The 23264-nt window shown below is 43.6% G+C and overlaps 1 protein-coding gene and 1 non-coding gene across 2 annotated transcripts in view; one reads left to right on the top strand and one right to left on the bottom strand.

Annotated features, from left to right (window-relative positions):
* The window catches only part of LOC124775127 (phosphatidylinositol 4-kinase beta), a 284386-nt gene that overhangs the window by 37213 nt on the left and 223909 nt on the right, over positions 1–23264 (top strand). The window lies entirely within an intron of this gene.
* Trnas-cga lies at positions 14913–14987 on the bottom strand. The gene has a single exon. It is a non-coding gene; the product is annotated as a tRNA-Ser (tRNA).

The following is a 23264-nucleotide window of genomic DNA, read 5'->3' as shown; positions in this document are numbered from 1 at the left end:
ATCCACTAGATCTTCAGCGTCATACGAGAAAGCAAATTCACGGCTGTGCTCCGTAAGTTTCTGTGCTGTACCTTGTACTACTGCTAGTTAATTTCACCAGATAGAGCGAGGAAAAAATCATTGTCTGAATGCCGCTGTGCGAGCCCTAAATCTCCGTTTTGCCGTTACAGTAGAGATATTGGAGGGAGTAGAATTGTTCTGCAGCCTGTCTCAAACGGTGGCTCTTCAAACTCCCTCAATAGCGTTCTGAGGAAAAATGGTCTTCTTTCCTCCAAGGAATCCTATCTGACAGCTCTCTTGCTCTGATCGAATGGACCTGTAAAAAATCTAGAGCAGACCTCTGAATTGCTTCCGACCTGTTGTGGATTTATTATTTTATTTGCTGCCTTCTAGAAACGATCTGCCACCTACTGACTACGACAGTTCGTATTTTTACAATATCAAATGGTTCAAATGGCTCTGAGCACTATGGGACTTAACATCTCAGGTCATCAGCCCCTAGAACTTAGAACTAATTAAACCTAACTAACTTAAGAACATCACACACATACATGCCCGAGGCAGGATTCGAACCTGCGACCGTAGCGGTCGTGCGGTTCCAGACTGTAGCGCTTAGAACCGCTCGGTCTCCCCGGCCGGCTGATCAATAATCAAGTCTGATTGTATTGAAATGACCTTTTTTTTCGAACCGTATGATGCTGATGAGGAAACTAGCGCTCTGTTTGCAGCGGAAGGTTTGTTCCTCTTTATTTTACCAGTAAGAGAGTGTTTTTTTAGCGTAGGGGTTTATTCATAAATTTTCCAAAATGCAGTCACAATCAAAATATAGCCAAGAAGACAATGGTGGATATGCTTTGTCCGTCTTTCACTGGCCACTGGCAAATAGCTGTTGTAAAATGATTCTGCTCGTCCGGGACTTATAGCAGAGTTTTCTTTACTTCGTGTAGTTTCCTCTTTTTTATAGGAAGAGGTCCACATGTACTTGTTTATCTGGAAGATCTGTCTTCCATTGGAAAGCAGTGAATTCATCAATGAAATGCCTGGCTTCAATAATTCCAGGAGAATCGCTACGAAAATGAAGTGGTCGTACGTAGATATTGTAAGCATCCTATAGAAAATTTTTCTATATGTATGAACACTGAAACATTTTGATGTCGAAACTTTTTCCCCGTGTCACTTGTACTTTAGATATCATGTTCAGCTGCTGAGCAATACTGAGATGGGTGGCCCTGAACAGTGTCGTGAAACAAAACTATAAACTGTAAAAAAATAGAACTAGAAATAATGAAAATGAATCTATTTAACTAACAAAAGAAACTAAGCGTCTGATCAATGAAAATTATGTTCCTGAAACTCAACACCGAAGTAGATTACGCATGTTGCGTGATATGAAGTGCAATATTTGATTTGGAATAACTGCAAAAATAAGTCACTAATCAAAAATAACTGTATGAAATTACCGATACTGTTCACTGGAAATTAATCTGCTTGCTTATTGTTAGCACAACACCTGATAATTCTACGTATGTTTTTTTTTCATAATAATGCAAGGTGAGATCTGCCCTAAAATAAAAGTGACTTACCTCTAGCTCAGCATGTTATTTTGTGTCTGACGTACTGACGTTCTCGAAAGAGAATGCTAATGAGCAGTTGCAGCACTTAAAGAAAAAAATCTATACGATTTTTTCCCCAGAAACAATCTGTTGCTGCGTGTGGCGTAACGTGCTATGCACGGACGACAAAATATTCAAAACATTACTGAGAATGATGGAGGTGGGTTTTACTTCAAAGCAAATCGTTCTTGAAAAATTAAACTCCGGTTATTGTAAAAAAAGGACACTACAACATAAGAGGACTCTAACCACTGCGAAATTCTCCCATTAAAAAAAATTACAGGCATTTCAACCAACTGTGTAATTTGTGACATAATGAAAACAGAGATCAAATTAACACTAGTCATAATATTAATAGTTAACTGAGCGACAAAGATTTCCTTTAATTAATAATTCTGACAAACAAGCATCTTATTCTTGTGCACGCGTGGGATACCTTTAAAACCCTTTCAAAAATCTTCTTCACTAATACAAAGAATAAAATAGCTTTATGAACAAATTTTCATCTCCATAATAAAGTATTCCAATTATTTTCTCCCAGATTCACAAATAACAGATTTCATTTTCTGAAAACCTCAACTGCTCGCTACTGTGCCTCAAATAAGAATGCCTCAGCGCTGCACAACTGACTAGCAAGTGAACCATAGATAAAACTGTACACAAAGTCACTAGTGCAAAGTTCTCAGTCATCTTTGTACCAGTACAGTAAAGGTGATTTACTTACAATAGCTGAAAACATATGAAAACCTTACAATATCTGAAACTTCACTGACAGGTCACATCCGAACATGGCCCCTTCTCTAACTCAATAGTCATCTAATGAGCACTTCTGTTGATGGGATATGACCCCTCGTTATAACAGACGAAGCGTACACATACAAAGATAATGTATCTCCGATAAATGTACGTTGAAAAAAGGTGGACATGACCCCTTTTCCAACTCACCGATTCAATTAGGAAATTGAAACGCGTAAAACTAACAATTCATGTATTATGTAGATAGCAAAAAAAAAAAGATAAGAAAGAGTTTAGGATCACAAACACTTGGGCAACACCCAAGTACCCCAACTGTTCTGTACGCTATATCCTTCATAGGAATGCGAAACTTTCCCAGACCACTGAAATAAGTCGTAGCAGATCATTCGCCTTCCGTACAAATGGTCTGCCCTTGTTTCATTTCTTGTAGTTTCACAACGCTACGTCTAGATATTTAATCTACGCGACTGCGTCAAGAAGAGTGCTATTACTGTAGCATCCGAACGTTACAGGAATGTTTCTCCTTCCCATCTGCATTGGTTCAAAATGATTCAAATGGCTCTGAACACTATGGGACTCAACATCTGAGGTCATCAGTCCCCTAGAACTTATAACTACTTAAACCTAACTAACCTAAGGACATCACACACATCCATGCCCGAGGCAGGATTCGAACCTGCGACCGCAGCAGTCACGCGGTTCCGGACTGAAGTGCCCAGAACCGAACGGCCACCGCGTCCGGCCCATCTGCATTTATATGTTATTTATCCGCATATAAATTATATGTTATATTTATCCGCATATCAAACAAGCTTCCATTAATTCCACAGTATTGGAATTCTGTCCACTTCGAACTGAATCGTCACCAGCAAACAGTTTCAGGTCGCTACTACCTACCCTATCTAACAGATGGTATATCCATATCGAGAGCCGGCCGGAGTGGCCGAGCGGTTCTAGGCGCTACAGTCTGGAACCGCGCGACCGCTACGGCCGCAGGTTCGAATCCTGCCTCGAGCATGGATGTGTGTGATGTCCTTAGGTTAGTTAGGTTTAAGTAGTTCTAAGTTCTAGGGGACTGATGACCTTAGAAGTTAAGTCCCATAGTGATCAGAGCCATATTGAGAGCTGAACCAGTCCTATCACACTTCTATGTGGCACTCCTGACGTTACCTTTGCCTCTGAGCCATTTTTCAGTTCCTTTGCACCCCGTTTGAATCGCAGCAGCAGATTCTGAGATAACAACAGTCTGTGAGTTTACCTGGTCCCGTTTGGCAGTCATTAAATGTCAGGCCTCCGCCACCGAGAAAAGCACATCCGAGGCCAACTGTATCGACGTCAACGTTCCGTCTATAACGGCCTCTTCTTGGTCAGGACATTCTTTACTTGGAACCCCGAAAACGAAATGAAATTCTCTAATGCAAGTGGAGAACAAGCGACACGGATGGGCCTCGAAGCGGCAGAACTAGCTTTACAGCGAGTGACGGAGAAATCTCGAGAGGTCGGCGTTCAGCTCGGCGTAGCTAAGGAGTGTTAATTATCACTGGCCATGTCGTGACTCAAATTCTCGGGACCCGCAGGTCTGTATACTGTCACCTCGAACTGCCGCTGTTTACCCTCTGTGATTCACAGGAGATACCGGTAGGCCAGGGGCTTACACACTGCGCCGAAAATAAACAAAAATAACAAGGGGCCTATCTGAGGTGGCTTAAGTTGCTCAGGCGCGCTACAATTGCGGCACAGTAAAACTGCGTACGTGCAACCTCTTCGAGTTTATCCTGCCGCGTGACGTTTCCGTTACCTAACTTAAATGGGCTATTTTCAAAGAAAAGGTCTCGACTGGAATAGAGGATTGGGTGCCTACGAGTGTATTTCTTTATAGGTCTGTCAATCTATTTTATTCTTACTTGTTGGGAGGGCGCATTTCATAGGCCCACATTAATCTTGAGATGCAGGTATCCTCCTACACGTTCGAACACAGTGACTTTGTGCCGAACCTCCTTTGTTCCGGCGTCCAGTGGTAGTAATCAGAGGGAGACCAAGTACAAGCATCTGCTTTCAAGCGAGCTAGAAATATGTTAACCTACGAGATATGATAAGAATTCCTGTCTCAAAGCTCTCAAAACCACGCACTTGAATGATGTTCAGTTTTTTTTATTTTTTTTATTTACTGGACTCGCTAGAAGTTTTCTGCTAAAAATGTAAACTACCAGAAGACACTCATGCGAGAAAGGAAGCGCTTATCTTTCTGAAACTGGGGCTGTTAGTTGACCGCCAACGTAAACAAATACACTGTAAATTGTTCATTTGTGTACCATAGTGTCCGTAATTGATTTATAGTTATGAAAGATATTGAAAATCTGTCTTTGCAGCTACCATGCGCATTTTGAGTTATTGATTTAAAACGTCGTTAGTGATAGTATTTTCGATGTTTTAAATTAATAGAATTCAACAACTATGGTAACATACATAAGCATTTATTAGTAATTACAAACAAAGATTTTAAATTATTTAAATAAATACACAGTATACTACATACACTGAAGAGCCAAAGAAACTGGTATACGAATGCGTATTCAAATACAGAGATCTGTAAACAGGCAGAATACGGCCCCGTGGTCGGCAATGCCAATATAGGACAACAAGTGTTTGGCGCAGTTTTTAGATCGGTTACAGCTGCTACAATAACAGGTTATCAAGATTTAAGTGAGTTTGAACGTGGTGTTATAGTGGCCGAGAGGTTCTAGGCGCTACAGACTGGAGCCGCGCGTCCGCTACGGTCGCAGGTTAGAATCCTGCCTCGAGCATGGATGTGTGTGATGTCCTTAGATTAGTTAGGTTTAAGTAGTTCTAAGTTCTAGGGGACTGATGACCTCAGATGTTAAGTCCCGTAGTGCTCAGAGCCATTTGAACCATTTTTTTTTACTCTCTCGGAATAACGTGTTGGAAACTATCGAACTGTAGCTTCTAGGGAAAGGGCTAACCAAAGATATAGACAAGAAAACGGACGTGAGGATGCTACAAGGATAGAGTGTCCACTATTACTTGCAGATGAAATAAGGAAAAATGGAAAAATATTTCAGGGACGTCCGACGCCGCATTGGTGCCCTCATTGTCATTGAGCTGTAAAACCTAAGTGATGTGCTTAGGAGTGTATTCTAAACGAAAATATTCGTTGTAATTGTGTAACTGAATACTTCAAGCTTCGTTCTTTTTTTAACTGCTGAAATATGCTCGCGTAATCGACAAGCACAATAATCCGCACGGTGTAATCGGATGCTTTGTGTATTCGGAACACACATTTTTCAGTTGAAGTGTATAGGATTGATCATAACGACAGACAGGAAATTCCCTTACAGAGGGGAACATGTGCCTTTTGAAAGGCTGAATTGAAGGTCAGCTGCACGAGCAGAATTCCGAAGGCGTTTTGACATTATCCTTGTCCTTGTCACTTTATCTCCGCTAAAAACCGGTTGTCACTGAAGCTGTATGACCGGCAGAGCAGACAGACTAAAGCAATTACGCTGCCGCCCTTCTGTCAAGACATATCAGAACCTTCTTTCTCGGTCACATATTTCGACACACGGTTCCGCTTTTGGCACATGTATTTTCTAAGAGGCAGTTTGTATCTTTACAACGTTTCTACGTTTACATCTCTCCTCCGCAAACTAGTATGAAGTGCATGGGAGGGGGAAGAAAATCTCTAGTCTTCACACACAAAATAGCGGAAATCGTAGAACACCAGCAAAACATATTTACCGCTCAGTTTAATGAGCATCTGGCAAAAAGAGTATAAGGGGTGGGGGGTGGGAGCTCAAGCTCATAGGGCAAAATCCCTGCCATTAATAGACTGAGAGGGGACATTTTAACAGCTAGAATCAGGCTACAGACAGTCTTGAAAGAAATTAGAACAGAGTAGGACCATTATATATATAATGGTCCATACAAAACTTTGAGAAGAATAGTGATGTCTATGCCCACTACAGTTGAAGAAAACTAATAACTACGAGGGAGGATCGGAAAGTAATGCACAATAATTTTACTACCAAAAAGTTTAATACGTAATAAAATAAAAAAATCGCAAACGAAATTACGTCTTTTAACTGCTTTTCTACATAGTTACCAACGTTCTCAACACACTTCTCCCATCATGGTACCAGACTGAATATGCTCTGGTCGTAGAATTCCGTTTGGTTGGAGTACAGCCATCTGTGAACTGCCGATTTCACTGCTGCATCTGTTGCAAAGCGCTGGCCGGCCAGGAATTTCTTCCTTGGGCCAAATAGATGAAAGCCGGACTGTGCTAGGTCCGGGGTGTATAGTGAATGCTGCAGCACCTCCCAACCAAATTTGGCGATTTTCTCACAACCAGGAGCAGTCAGCATCAATGTTGTGGTGCTTGTCACGAAGGCCACGACACTTAACCAAAGTTTTAATGAAGCATGCAGCATTCACAGTGGTCCCATGTTCAGCCAAGTCCACCAGTAACACACCATGCATATCCCAAAATACTGTCACATGCACTTTCCTAGCAGACTGAGTCACTTTGAATTCTTTTTGTTCTGGGGAACCAGCGGTTTCCACTCACCAGAAGCATGCTTGGTTTCGGGCATGCAGTGGTACGCCCACGACTTGTCACCAGGGACGTCTCCTTTCAGAAATTTACGCCCTTCTGCTGCACAAAGCGTTAAGTGATCCAAGCTTGTCATCATTCGCTGACCCTTGTGGTTGTGTGTCAATTCTTAGGCAACCAGCGAGCACTAACTTTACGAAATTTCAACGTCTCCTGAACAATATCGTACACCGCACCATGAGAAATGTTGAACTGCTGCGGTAATGTTCGCAGTTGCACATACCGGTCGTTCAAAATTGCTGCCTGAGTGGCTCTGACATCCTGCGTGGTTGCAACTGTTACCGGTCACCCGGAGCAAGGCGAATCACTAAGGTGATACATACCACTTGGTGACATTGCTACGGTCCATACAGTCGTCACCATACATGCCACGTATGTGGATGCGAATTTCACTCGGTTTATGCCCTTTGGCCCACAAATATCGAGCTACTCTGCTGCTCTTCTCGTCGAGCAGTTGCGCAAAACTATAGACCTATATCTCTGACGTCGATCTGTTGTAGAATTTTAGAACATGTTTTTTGCTCGAGTATCATGTCGTTTCTGGAAACCCAGAATCTACTATGTAGGAATCAACATGGATTCCGGAAACAGCGATCGTGTGAGACCCAACTCGCTTTATTTGTTCATGAGACCCAGAAAATATTAGATACAGGCTCCCAGGTAGATGCTATTTTCCTTGACTTCCGGAAGGCGTTCGATACAGTTCCGCACTGTCGCCTGATAAACAAAGTAAGAGCCTACGGAATATCAGACCAGCTGTGTGGCTCGATTGAAGACTTTTTAGCAAACAGAACGCAGCGTGTTGTTATCAATGGAGAGACGTCTACAGACGTTAAAGTAACCTCTGGCGTGCCACAGGGGAGTGTTATGGGACCATTGCTTTTCACAATATATATAAATGACCTAGTAGATAGTGTCGGAAGTTCCATGCGGCTTTTCGCGGATGATGCTGTAGTATACAGAGAAGTTGCAGCATTAGAAAATTGTAGCGAAATGCAGGAAGATCTGCAGCGGATAGGCACTTGATGCAGGGAGTGGCAACTGTCCCTTAACATAGACAAATGTAATGTATTGCGAATACATAGAAAGAAGGATCCTTTATTGTATGATTATATGATAGCGGAACAAACACTGGTAGCAGTTACTTCTGTAAAATATCTGGGAGTATGCGTGCGGAACGATTTGAAGTGGAATGATCATATAAAATTAATTGTTGGTAAGGCGGGTACCAGGTTGAGATTCATTGGGAGAGTGCTTAGAAAATGTAGTCCATCAACAAAGGAGGTGGCTTACAAAACTCTCGTTCGACCTATACTTGAGTATTGCTCATCAGTATGGGATCCGTACCAGATCGGTTTGACGGAGGAGATAGAGAAGATCCAAAGAAGAGCGGCGCGTTTCGTCACAGGGTTATTTGGTAACCGTGATAGCGTTACGGAGATGTTTAATAAACTCAAGTGGGAGAGACTGCAAGAGAGGCGCTCTGCATGGCGGTGTAGATTGCTCTACAGGTTTTCCCGAGGAGATCACGAATGTAAAATTAGAGAGATTAAAGCGCGCACGGAGGCTTTCAGACAGTCGTTCTTCCCGCGAACCATACGCGACTGGAACAGGAAAGGGAGGTAATGACAGTGGCACGTAAAATGCCCTCCGCCACACACCTTTGGGTGGCTTGCGAAGTATAAATGTAGATGAATGTAGATGTAGAACTTGACGGCAGTAACAAGCGCGCCATATTTCTTTCGTAGTTCACGTTTCTCTCGCTAGAGCTGCCCGTGAAAACAAATTGCCCTCTGTATCGCAAACTTTAAACTATATCGTTGTGAAATTTCAACATTCCAGCTGCAATACCTGGGGACAGTGGCTCAGAAAAAAGATAAATATGCATCAACAATTTTTTTGTCATTTGCCGAACAACATAAAATATCTAATGGGTAGTAAAGTAAATTTTAAATCTACTTTAAAATAATTTATCCTGGGCTTTTCCTGTCCTACAGACCTTAAAAAAATAAGAGTTAGTTTTAAGCATAACTGCATTAGCTGAGTGCAAAATAATGTGGTAATTAATGTTAAAGTTGGACCAATGTGCGATTCTGGAAGTTGTTAATGGCCAGCAAGTAGCGGCTTATAGAAAGTAATCAGGTATACACATCCCACAAACTGATTTGTTCGACGTTATTTCGATGAAAAATATCATCCAAAATGTATGTGTGATTAACTAAGTAACTAACAGGGGCAGCTAACAGTGTGTCTGGGGCCAAGAGCCTGAGTAATAACAGTTAAATCTGAACTACGCATTTTCTTCCACTAAAATTTGTCTATTACTAACCTGTTTTCGACTTAGTTCGCTATCATCAGGTAACAACTGACTAATGTCCACAAAGACGGTAATACAACTAGGAAAAATTTCGTGGAGGACCTGTATTAAATTTCTTTGTCCATTTGCCGCGCTAATTCGTTAAGGAATTCCGAGCTTTCGATAATATCCAGTTTTATCTTCGACAGGAGAGTAGCCGACTGTCGAAGAGGTAACGAAATCATACACATACACTATGTGATCAAAAGTATCCGGACATCCCCAAAAACATACGTTTTTCATATTAGGTGCATTGTCCTGCCACCTACTGCCAGGTATTCCATATCAGCGACCTTAGTAGTCATTAGACATCGTGAGAGAGCAGAATGGGGCGCTCCGCGGAACTCACAGACTTCTAAAGTTGTCAGATGATTGGGTGTCACTTGTGTCACACATCTCTACGCGAGATTTCCACACTCCTAAGCATCCTTAGGTCCACTGTTTCCGATCTGATAGTGAAGTGGAAACGTGAAGGGACACGAACAGCACAAAAGAGTATTGGCCGACCTCGTCTGTGGACTGACCGAGAACGCCGCAGTTGAAGAGGGTCGTAATGTGTAATAGGCAGACATCTATCCAGATCATCACACAGGACTTCTAAACTGCACCAGAGTGCTATGCAAGTACTATGGCAGTTAGGCGGGAGGTGAGAATACTTGGATTTCACGGTCGAGAGGCTGCTCATAATCCACACATCACGCCGGTAAATGCCAAACGATGCCTCGCTTGGTGTAAGGAGCGTAAATATTGGACAATTGAACACTAGTCCTGCAAGGTTCGCAGGAGAGCTTCTGTAAAGTTTGGAAGGTAGGAGACGAGGTACTGGCGGAAGAAAAGCTGTGAGGACGGGGCGTGAGTCGTACTTGGGTAGCTCAGTTGGTAGAGCATTTGCCCGCGAAAGGCAAAGGTCCCGAGTTCGAGTCTCGGTCCGGCACGCAGTTTTAAGCTGCCAGGAAGTTTCATATCAGCGCACACTCCGCTGCATAGTGAAAATCTCATTCAAGGCGGATTTTATTTTAAAAAAACGAAAAAGGTAATAGAAGGTTTTTAAATGTGGTGCTACAGTAGAAAGCTGAAAATTAGATCGGTATAACTAATGAAGAGGTCGTGGATAGAACTAGGAATAAAAGAAATTTATGGCACAACTTTACTAAAAGAAGAGAAGCTTTGACAGAACACGTACTGATGCATCAAAGGATCTTCAATTTGGTAATCTGAGAAGTATAAGGGGAAAAGATTGTAGAGGGACACCAACGGTTGGCTCTAGTTAGGAGGTTTGAAGGGATGAAGAGGGTAGACTTGCGTGTAGAGCTGCATAAAACCAGTCTTCCGTCTGGAAAGTCACGTATGATGTACTTCGAAAAAAGCAGCAAATAAAAAACAGAAAGAAAGACGCCAGCAGTATTGCCTATTCCGTCTTGAGGAACACGTAATAGGATAATAAGATGCATCAGACGTGGAGTAAACAAGCTTGTTTTTGCTTCTGCTACCGTGGCGCCGGACATGCCACAGCAGTGACGTCACTCCAGCAGTCAACCCACCGGCCACGTGAGTCTGGTCTCGAAAGCACAAAGCTTTCCGGAGCGACCTCCGGTCGACAGAAGGGGCGGAAGCCTGAGATGGACCGGAACAGGGGCGATGACGGAGCGTTGAGAGGTGGGGGTGGAGAATGAAGCAGTGAGAGGATGAAGGGGGAGCGGGGGAGCGGGGGGGGGGGGGGGGAGTTTGGGCGGCGGCGACGGGAAATGGGGGAAGCACGGGCAGGGCCAGACGGCGTAGCCGAAAGGGCGTGGCCGTCACTGCACGTGTAACACGCCTTCTGCTGCCGCTGCCAGCTTAAAGAAATACAATAACGGGTCACTTTTTTAACTTGATACGTTCGAAGACGGGTTTCAGGCTTCAAGCTACAGTTACGAGATTTCTGTCACTACAAGTATATTAAATTCATTTTGAATGTTACAGCTGTCGGTCACTCTGTTTCCAGTCACTTCTTGTTCAGGTGGCTGATAAGCCAAAACACTATGACCACCGCCCACCGCGAGTTTAATGTTGGCGTTGCAGACGCATATACAAGCGGAGCAGAGACAAATGGGGAATCACTCCACCGACGGTAACGGCCGCAAATGTGGAAAACCCACTGATTTAAGGTAACTCGCCTGTGAATCCGCTTATAAAAATCGATTTTTCTTTTTCGTCTTAAATCCATATTTAATTTTTGAACAAAATGTTGGTTAAAATAATTGGATTGGACATAAAAAATGGCTCTGAGCACTATGGGACATAACTTCTGAGGTCATCAGTCCCCTAGAACTTAGAACTACTTAAACCTAACTAACCTAAGGACATCACACACATCCATGCCCGAGGCAGGATTCGAACCTGCGACCGTAGCGGTCACGCGGTTCCAGACTAGCGCCTAGATCCGCACGGCCACCCTGGCCGGCGGATTGGACATCAGGAATTAGTTTGAAAGTAAACTTAAAAAGATCTTTCGGTGTGCTTTCACACCCTTGTTTCCGCTGTTTTCACATGTCAGTGTTGTCATTAGACTCCTTTTCGAGAAACATATACTGTACAACTGTTTTTCAAGTTGACCGTCCTGTTAGAAGATACGGTTTGCGATGTTCTTACGTTTCCCTTGTATGTGATATGGTTTTGCAGGGTTGTTTTCCTTATCAACTTATTTGTGATTCGAGTTGCTGCTGTTTTATCATTCTCGAAAGTTATTATGCCTGTGAATTGTTTTAATGTAGGGCAATTAACAGGTGTGAAGTTCTAGAGTTACTAGGAACATATTCTGAGTCTCATATGAGACAATTACTGTTTGGCAATTGATTCCATGAGAGTGGCCGAAGCTGAAAAGTGGATCTTTGAGGCATTTAAGGACGCCAGGATAACGAGGAGAAACAAGAAAAAGATGCGAGAAGATGAGAAATATGTAAACCAAGAAGATTATGCAACTGGAGTGTATTGGGAAGAACAGAGGGGGACCATAGATTAAATATAACTTTAAATTGAATTTTCCGATTATTAAATTTTCTGGCATGTTTATTTTTTGCACAAAATATTTATTTGCGCTAGAGGTCTAAAATTTTTTGGGATGTTGCAGGGTTCTATTTGGAGACTACAGAGACGCACATACAATCAACAGGGAGAAAAATACATACTGATTAATCAGAAAGAAGTAACGTTATTTTTGATTATAAATATTTCTACATTAAAAACTTGTGGTTGAAATGACTTGATTGTGGTCTAATTTTTAGATAGACGTGTTGTTAACGTATGCTTGAAGTTTCAGGCATCTAAGTAAGGTAGTCATTGCATAGATTCAATGTGTGGACCGATAAATAAAAAAAATAGTTAACTTATCCTCACCAAAAATGTTGTAATAAATCCAACGTGAGAACTGATGTGACTAACTGCACGTCAAAATGTTTAGCGAGAAGCACTCCTATTGTCCTACAATTTTCATCCTACTAAGAGTTCACGTTTCTTAGATAGAGCCGTGTAAACTTTATGAAAATTGGTAGTAATTTTTCAGGTGTTCACAGGCAAGTTACCTTAAACGACTCTGATGAAGGGTATATTGTTATGGCCCGGCGCCCGTGAACGACCATGTCGGATACGGCGAAGTTTGTCGACTGATAGCACGTGACAATCAGTGGAGAGTAGGTGAAGGACGATGAAACCACACGTAGGCGGCCAGGTATTGGTGTCCATCACTCTTCACAGAACGTGGTGGTTCGAGGCTTGAGTGCTCTGTAAAGGTGGATGGGTGACCTATGGCACGTTTCAAAACAGAGTACAATGCTGATGTAGGCACAAGTGTTTCGCAACACACCGTTCACTGCACTTGTTGAACGTGTGGTTCTGCAGCTGACCCGTACCCAAGTTGACCTAGAGACATCGTCAGTTACGATGACAGTGCTCATGGCATCATTGATATTGGACTGTGGACCGATTGAAACGTGTCTCTTTATCGGAAGAATGCCGTTTCTTGTTACAGCAGGTCGCTGACTGTTTTCGGATGCGCCGTCATCCAAGAGAACGGCTACTCGAAACATCATCCACCACGCCACAAACGCAGGTCGGTGGAGGCAATGTTATGCTGTGGGAGACATTCACTTGGGCTTCTGTGAGACATGTGGTTGTAACTGAATTCACTAGGACAGCTGTGGGTTATATGAACATAATTGCGGACCATCTGTATCCCTTCACGCTTGATATCTTCCGGACGGCGATGTCATCATCCAATCGGATAACTGTTCGTGTCACATGGCTAGACTTGTGCTTCAGTGGTTTGAGGAGCGTGATAGTGAACTCACATCGATGTTTTGACGACGAAATTCGCATGATCTGAACCCGACGAAACATACGAGGGACGCATTACGGCACCAGCTTCGCGCCCTCAGTCCACTGAGCCGCAATTTAGGGGAAATGCGCCGCCTCTACTTAGACATCCAGTGCGACATGCCCCCGGAAACCTACTAAGAGCTAGTCAAGTCCACGGAATGCAGAATAGCTGCTGTATTTTCCTAACGTGGGCCAACACGTTATGAAAGGTAGTCATAATGGTTTGTCTCATCAGCGCATGAGACACATCTTTATGCACGCCGGTATACAAATGCAGTGCACCATTCGCAGGCTTAGACCATGTGGCAAAAACTCCTCTGCAGCTGCATCAGTGTTCTGGTCACCAACCTTAAGGTTAGTTTGATGCAGTTCTCCAAGATAATTAGTTCTTACAGTTTAACATTTCATGTGACTCCCACATGTAATCAATTATACTTTCATTTCGACGGAATTACTTGTTCGTTACCATGTTTCTTGTACTTTAACGGTACCCATTGCTAATCTTTCACCTCGCGATTAATGAGTCAGTCTTGGAAACGGTCTTGTTACGTATATGCAGGGTAATTCCGTGATGATGTTACAAACCTTCAGCGACGATTAGGAAGGATAAATGTATCAGTTTGAGGTAAAGGATCCTGAACCGGAAAAGTCCTAGTCGAAAGTTGTTCTGATACCTCTGGCAACAGAATACATGTACCGGTACTGTTGTTGCTAAGTTTTTATTGTAGCCAACTTTCAGAGGTGGTAGTAGGGACCAAAACAAGGAAAAAAGTGTCTAGTAAATATGGGCTCTAAATTCCATACCTTAAGGTCATTTTAGATACTATTAAACGTCTCTTTTGTTGCAAGTTCTGTGGTTTCCGTATTTTGAGAGGAGACAGTATGGACCAAAACAAGAAAAACATGTAAAAATGTCCAGTAAAATGGTCAGTTGCCCAGTAGAAGTGACGTGTAGTCACAGAAGCGAAGACGAACAAGTGCTCATAGATCCTAAGGTAAGTCTTTTAGAGCCCACATCGACCAACATTTTTTCTTATCTTGGTCTATATTGCTTCCTCCAAAAATATGGAAATCAGAGACCTTGCATTAAAAGAAAAGTGTTCAAAGTACAGAGAAGAACAAGTGCTGATAGCTTCCAGAATGAGATTTTCACTCTGCAGCGGAGTGTACGCTGATATGGAACTTCCTGGCAGATTAAAACTGTGTGCCGGACCGAGACTCGAACTCGGGACCTTTGCCTTTCGCGGGCAAGTGCTCTACCAACTGAGCTATCCAAGCACGACTCACGCCCCGTCGTCACAGCTTTACTTCTGCCAGTACCTCGTCTCCTACCTTCCAAACTTTACAGAAGCTCTCCTGCGAAACTTGCAGAACTAGCACTCCTGAAAGAAAGGATATTGCGGAGACATGGCTTAGCCACAGCCTGGGGGATGTTTCCAGAATGATGTTTTCACTCTGCAGCGGAGTGTGCGCTGATATGAAACTTCCTGGCAGATTAAAACTGTGTGCCGGACCGAGACTCGAACTCGGGACCTTTGCCTTTCGCGGGCAAGTGCTCTACCAATTGAGCTATCCGCGAAGGAGAGCTTCTGTAAAGTTTGGAAGGTAGGAGACGAGGTACTGGCAGAAGTAAAGCTGTGAGGACGGGGCGTGAGTCGTGCTCGGATAGCTCAGTTGGTAGAGCACTTGCCCGCGAAAGGCAAAGGTCCCGAGTTCGAGTCTCGATCCGGCACACAGTTTTAATCTGCCGGGAAGTTTCAAGTGCTGATGGCTCTTAAGATAAGCATTTTAGAGCCCTTGTTTAGTAGATTTTTTTCATGTTTTGGCCAATACGACCTCCTCTAAAAGTTGCCAACATTACAATCTTAACAACATCTATTCCACTGTCGCAGGTATCAGAACGAGTTTCTCTTATAACTTTCCCTTGCCTTAAACGGACACATTTACTCTTCTACATCATCCGTGAAGGTATCTAAAACCGTCACAGGATCGCCGCGGTGCCGGCCGAAGTGGCCGTGCGGTTAAAGGCGCTGCAGTCTGGAACCGCAAGACCGCTACGGTCGCAGGTTCGAATCCTGCCTCGGGCATGGATGTTTGTGATGTCCTTAGGTTAGTTAGGTTTAACTAGTTCTAAGTTCTAGGGGACTAATGACCTCAGCAGTTGAGTCCCATAGTGCTCAGAACCATTTGAACCATTGAACCAAGATCGCCGCGTAGCCGGCCGTTGTGGCCGAGCGGTTCTAGGCGCTTCAGTCCGGAACCGCGCTGCTGCTGCGGTCGCAGGTTCGAATCCTGCCTCGCGCATGGATGTTGTGTGATGTCCTTAGGTTAGTTTGGTTTAAGTAGTTCTAAGTCTAGGGGACTGATGACCTCAGATGTTAAGTCCTATAGTGCTCAGAGCCATTTTGATCGCCGCGTACGGGGTGTCCCTCCTAAATGGTCGTCAAGTGCAACATGAAAAATAACCAGTACTCCAGCGTCTACAACGCCATCTTGGTTCGCACTCATTGCCACTGACGTGCAGCAACGCTACTCAGCCGCTACTGGAGTACTGCTTATTTTTCGTGCTTTGCTGCCCCTGTTGACACATATCCATACGACAGATATCGCACTAGTTTAATCTGGGACCGCACTATAGAATGAGGATGAAAAAAAATCAGCTTTAAAAATGATTTTGTTTGTAAAGAGAAACAAACTGACGCTTTCCGTCGACTCTGGACGTCACATGAAAGACGTAATGATCAGAATTATTGCTAACTCCAAATACACATTGCAAAAAGCGAAATTGGAAATATATGCCGAAACACCACAGGAAATACACCTGACGCCTATGATGAGGGACGCTTTGTATTATTTGAGGGACGCTGGCCATTAAAATTGCTACACCACGATGATGACGTGCTACAGACGCGAAATTTAACCGACAGGAAGAAGATGCTGTAATATGCAAATGATTAGCTTTTCAGAGCATTCACACAAGGTTGGCGCCGGTGGCGACACCTACAACGTGCTGACATGAGAAACGTTTCCAACCGATTTCTCATACACAAACAGCAGTTGACCGGCGTTGCCTGGTGAAACGTTGTTGTGATGCCTCGTGTAAGGAGGTGAAATGCGTACCACCACGTTTCCGACTTTGATAAAGGTCGGATTGTAGCCTATCGCCATTGCGGTTCATCGTATCGCGACATTGCTGCTCGCGTTGGTCGAGATCCAATGACTGTTAGCGGAATATGGAATCGGTGGGTTCAGGAGGGTAATACGGAACGCCGTACTGGATCCCAACGGCCTCTTATCATTAGCAGTCGAGATGACAGGCATCTTATCCGCATGGCTGTAACGGACCGTGCAGCCACGTCTCGATCCCTGAGTCAACAGAAGGGGACGTTTGCAAGACAACAACCATCCGCACGAACAGTTCGACGACGTTTGCACCAGCATGGACTATCAGCTCGGAGACCATGGCTGCGGTTACCCCTGACGCTGCATCACAGACAGGAGCACCTGCAATGGTGTACTCAACGACGAACCTGGGTGCACGAATGGCAAAACGTCATTTTTTCGGATGAATCCAGGTTCTGTTTACAGCATCACGATGGTCGTCGCATCCGTGTTTGGCGACATCGCGGTGAACGCACATTGGAAGCGTGTATTCGTCATCGCCATACTGCCTTATCACCCGCCGTGATGGCGTGGGGTGCCATTGGTTACACGTCTCGGTCACCTCTTGTTCGCATTGACGGCATTTTGAGCGGTGGACTTTACATTTCAGATGTGTTACGACCCGTGGCTCTACCCTTCATTCGATCCTTGCGAAACCCTACATTTCAGCAGGATGATGCACGACCGTATGTTGCAGGTACTGTACGGGCCTTTCTGGATACAGAAAATGTTAGACTGCTGCCCTGGCCAGCATATTCTCCAGATCTCTCAACAATTGAAAACGTCTGGTCAGTGGTGGCCGAGCAACTGGCTCGTCACAATACGCCAGTCACTACTCTTGATGAACTGTGTTATGGTGTTGAAGCTGCATGGGCATCTGTACCTGTACACGCCATCTGAGCTCTGTTTGACTCAATTCCCAGGCGTATCAAGGCCGTTATTACGGCCAGAGGTGATTGTTCTGGGTACTGATTTCTCGGTATCTACGCACCCAAATTGCGTGAAAATGTAATCATATCTCAGTTCTAGTATAATATATTTGTCCAATGATTACCCGTTTATCATCTGCATTTCTTCTTGGTGTAGAAATTTTAATGACCAGCAGTGTAAATGCTATTCTTCATCTCATAGCATTTATTTATAATACAAGTTCGCATCATAGGGTATGCGATTCAAACATGCGTGAGACTTGATCACAGCTACACACCGACTGAAATAAAAGGAATATGGATGTGAACAGTGGGAGAGAGTGGGCGAAATGATTTCGAGTTGTAAAATACAGCACAGCCTGGCAAAATAACCCGACGTTCTTGAAAGTTTCTAATTATATGTTGGGAGCTAAGCAAAGGGCTACGCAGAGCTAAAGATAACGGCAATGTAACCTAACGGCCGCAAAGATAATTTGGCTCAGTGCCGTCAAACGCAAGCAGCACGAATAGCGAAAGTTCCGAGCAGCCGCCGGTCTGGGAGTTCTGTGAAGGGACCGCGCGCCAGCCAGTGCCCGCCGTGGCGTCTTCGTGTCGGGGGAAGTGATGATACGAGCACGTAAAGCAACTTGCGGCGTACTTATCCGGTTACTCGTCTCTGCTAACTGTCGCGTAAGTGTGAGATTCGTGCTGCCGTCCTGGGAAGCTGAAGGAGATGTAGTTCATGTGTATGACGACGCTGCTCTCAGCTTATACATCTACATAGATTCTCCGCAAGCCGCGATACGGTGCTTGGTGGAGGTTTGCTTGTACCGTTATTAGTCATTCCCTTTCCTGTTCCAGTCGCAAATAGAGCGACGGAAAGACGACTGTATATATACTTCCGCACGAGTCCTAACTTCTTCGGGTTCCTTAAGCGAAGTTTTCGTTGGCGGCGCAGTAGAATCATTCTGCAGTCGCCTTCAAATACCGGTTCTCTAAATTTTATTATTAGAGTTTCGCGAAAAGAACGTTCTATTCCCCTCAGGGATTCCGTAGAACTCGTGTGTTGCTCGAACCTATCGGCAGCAAATCTAGCAATTCGATGTCTTCTTTTAATTCGATTTGGTGGAGATCCAAAACACTAGAACTGTACTAAAGAACGGCTCGCGCTATAGTTCTGACGCGGTCTCCTTTATAGACGAGCTACACTTTTCTAGGATTATCCCAGTAAACCCAAATAGATCAATCACCTTCCCTGCAATGGACCTTAGGTCGCTTTGCAACGGTAAGCCTAGGCATCTAATAGTCGCGACTGCGTCAAGCAGCAAGCCGTTAATATTGCATTCGACCATTACAGGATTGTCTTTCCTTCTTACGCGAATTAAAATGTACTTTTTTACATTTACAGCAAGCTGCCATTTATCGCATCAAATAGAAATTCTGTTTAAGTCATCCTGTAAACAACCTACAGGCATTCAACGATGACATTTCCACGCACACCACAGCGTCACCAGCAAACGGTCGTAGACTGCTACTCACCATATCCTTTCCTTTTGTAGTCTTTCTTTGCCAAACCAGACTGGTCGACGAGTAACCGAACAGAACCAGAACTTTTTCTCGGAAAGATCTTTCGCTAACGTATGACGATCGAAGTTGTTGTACACATCGCTCATCCATCTTTTTATAGGTGTATGAATTTCTACTAGTTTTTACCTGTCGATATTTTTGCGTTCTTGTTTGAAGGGAGAATGCAACAATCTCTGCTTCCTCAGCATTTTCCAGATTTTGTTGCTAAACACGGTGGGTCTTCTCCGTCCTTAACCAAGTTATTCGGCGCATACCTACCCAGAACGCAACTTACAATCAGGTTAAACTTTGCTCATCGTTTCTCCACTTCCATCATACTGGAAATGAAAGATGTCCATTGTCTTATTCTTACTGACTTACCAGATGCTGGCAAAAGATCGTAACGGCGATTGCTTCTCCTACTATTTAAATTTAGCCAAAATAGATGGTACAAAGGGGGGAGAAATGCATCAGAAATTGATATCCTCTGTAAACACTGACTTTTTGGATAGTATTGTATTGTATGTTAACCGCGGGCCTAGAAACAACGGAGAGGCTCCGTCCCCGCCGCAGTGGTCCGCATCCCGACGACGACTACCGCAGTCCAATTCCCCCCTCCGCCGCCCCACACCGAACCCAGGATTATTGTGCGGTTTGGCCCCCGGTGGACTCCCCCAGGGAACGTCTCACACGAGACGAGTGTAACCCCTATGTTTGCGTGGTAGAGTAACGGCGATGTACGCGTACGTGGAGAACTTTGCGCAGCAGTCGCCGACATAGTGTAGCTGAGACGGAATAAGGGGAACCAGCCCCCATTCGCGTGGCAGGTGGAAAACCGCCTAAAAACCATCCACAGACTGGCCGGCTCACCGGGCACCAGGCGCTCCTTCCCGCCCGGAAAGCCGTGCGATAGACCGCACGGAGAACTGGGCGGGTTATTGGATAGTACTAGCTGTTCCTAAAAGTACACTAAACTACATATCCTTGAAGCAAATGTTACTTCAGTCGTAGGGGCGCACTGTTTTCAGGATTTGGCAAATTTACTGTATTTTAATTTCGTGGCCCTATGCCCTTCGTTTCCACACAATCGTCAGTTAACCCAAAGACGCGTTTACACCGCGCGAAACAGCCTCGAGCAACAGTTTTACTGGGTAAGTCTCCTGTGGTGTAAACGTGGTCCCCATCGCGAATCATCTTGTGCGAGGCTGTTTCGCGGTGAGCCAGACCACTGTTGGTTTTTGGTCACGAAACGAAACGTCCCGCTTCCGTTGTTTCGCATTGCGTAAACGTTGCATGGGGGCTTAATTAGATATGATTGATAGAAAATATTTTTAGTAGCTGTAAGTCCGATTACGCTGTGTCTCGTAATCGGTTGGCCCTGACTAGTATTATTACGCTATCTGACTGCAACAAACAATGTAAGAAAATTTTCGTAAACACAGTTAATTAATTAAGTCCCCAGCAACTAAAAAACCTACAAATCCAAGCACAAATGTAACTGTTCTGTATGTGGGAGTGTGACTCAACGTATGCATCTGGCACGGTTCTTTTCCAACAAGACAAGAATTTTTAAATACCAACTATACAGACGTGACAAAAGAAAATTAGAAAACTATAATTACGCAAGAAAACCAGAATTCCACTCTAATCCAAGAACACAAGCCAGATGCTTTGTTGACTGAACCTGTAGTGACACATTATTTCAGATAGACAATTAATAAAAGAACATTGTATTTTTTTACCTTCATATATATTGACGAAATGCACTCATTACAATAACATCTGCTATCTCTCCCATCAAATAACTGCATACAACATGGAACAACACTCTTTACTACAACATATCCCTCCGATTTCACGACAAGCAGTGCCCACTAGCACATCTCGGCACGAACTCTTAACACGCACTGTCCTCTACGATCTCTCGACAAGCACTCTGCTACGAACTCTAAACAGGCACTGTGGAGGCGGCTTAATAGTACTCTTTGGCGCAATCTCTGGCGCAGTGGTACAGTGTAGCCACCTTTCATATGCCCCTCCTCCACAGGCCAGAATTTGATGGTATTTTTGCCAGCATTGGTGGTGAAAATACCACCAAATTCGTCCACAAAAATACAGGCAAAAATAAAAGATAATATTAATACCTAAACATCACATAATTAGTTAAAAATTTTGGCTTTGCACTGACCTTTCACTAACCTAATGTATGAAATACAGTAAGCAATACAACTTCTTTTCATACATGTGACTTTACATAATAGTTTACAATATACAAAAAATCAGTTTATGCAAATGTTCACATAAAATGCCTTCAATGATTAGTTTATACAAAAAAAGAACACCAACAGGTAACATCTTTTCAGTAGAAGCAGTCCATCAGTTGCACCCAGTAAAGTTTAGCAGGTACACCCAGCAACAAGTCACATTAATTCAGTAGAAACAGTTCATCAGTGGCACCCAGCAATGTTAAGCAGGTGCAGACACCAACAAGTGACATCATTTCAGTAGAAGCAGTCCATCAGTTGCACCCAGCAATGTTGAGCAGGTGCAGACACCAACAAGTGACCATCATTTCAGTAGAAGCAGTCCATCAGTTGCACTCAGTAAGGTTTAGCAGGTACACCCAGCACAAGTCACATTAGTTCAGTAGAGGCAATCCATCAGACGTACCCAGCAATGTTGAGTAGGTGCAGACAGCAACAAGTGACTTCATTTCAGTAGAAACAGTTCATCAGTTGCACCTAGCAATGTTGAGCATGTGCAGACACCAACAAGTGACATCATTTCAGCAGAAACAGTCCATCAGTTGCACCCAGCAATGTTGAGCAGGTGCAAACACCAACAAGTGATATCATTTCAGTAGAAACAGTCCATCAGTTGCACCCAGCAATGTTGAGTAGGTGCATACAGCAACAAGTGACTTCATTTCAGTGGAAACAGTTCATTAGATGCACCCAGCAATGTTAAGCAGGTGCAGACACCAACAAGTGACCATCATTTCAGTAGAAGCAGTCAATCAGTTGCACCCAGCAATGTTGAGTAGGTGCAAACACCAACAAGTGATATCACTTCAGTAGAAACAGTCCATCACTTGCACCCAGCAATGTTGAGAGCAGGTGCAGACAGCAAAAAGTCACATCTCTCAGCAGAAGCAGTTCGATAAAATTCACTAGCACTGATCACACTGTTCATCAGCAGAAATTAAACACGACCAAATGTCACACATCATATTGAAAAGTGCAGGTAACAGTTCAGAATATTTATCTTCACTAATCAGACAGTTCAGGCATGAACAATAGTTTGAATGCACATACAGTGCTTTTACACTAAACATACAAATCATAACAAACACATAAATGATATCAGATAATTGTCCTATTAACTATTACAATACACAAATACCAGTAAACCTATAATATTCATGGGTGTCAGTGCAAGCCACTACCAACAAATAAAATAATATTTAGGAGATAGGTGGGTAGGATTAGGAAAGGAAAACACACAAAACACACTCACTCATCTTTCATCCACATTAAGTACTACTGTGTAATTGAATAGTGTTAACTGTGTAAATGTAATTCTGTCAAAATCTGATGTTCATCATGTGTATCAACTAGTACTGGCAGCAATGTATAACAGTCAATAATAGTTAGTCAACGTCATAGTCATCATGTCAAGACCAATGTTTGCCAAGCCAGATCAAAATGTACTGTTGTTGAACAACTGTCAGTGAGCCAAGATATGCAATTACTTCCTCTCTCCAAAAAAAAGTATATACTGCTAGTGATTTAACAAAGTGTGTGTATAGACTATCTTCCTTCTATTTTAGTGTTCTAGTCTGCTCTCTTCATCCTCCTTGTTCCATAAGACCAACAAAAAAAAAAAAATATGCTCCTCACTTACTTTACCTCTTATACACC

Source organism: Schistocerca piceifrons, chromosome 2 (assembly GCF_021461385.2).
Source record: "Schistocerca piceifrons isolate TAMUIC-IGC-003096 chromosome 2, iqSchPice1.1, whole genome shotgun sequence".
Classification (NCBI taxonomy): domain Eukaryota; kingdom Metazoa; phylum Arthropoda; class Insecta; order Orthoptera; family Acrididae; genus Schistocerca; species Schistocerca piceifrons.
Note: the sequence above shows the minus strand (reverse complement) of the source record. Positions and strands in the feature narration are given on the sequence as shown.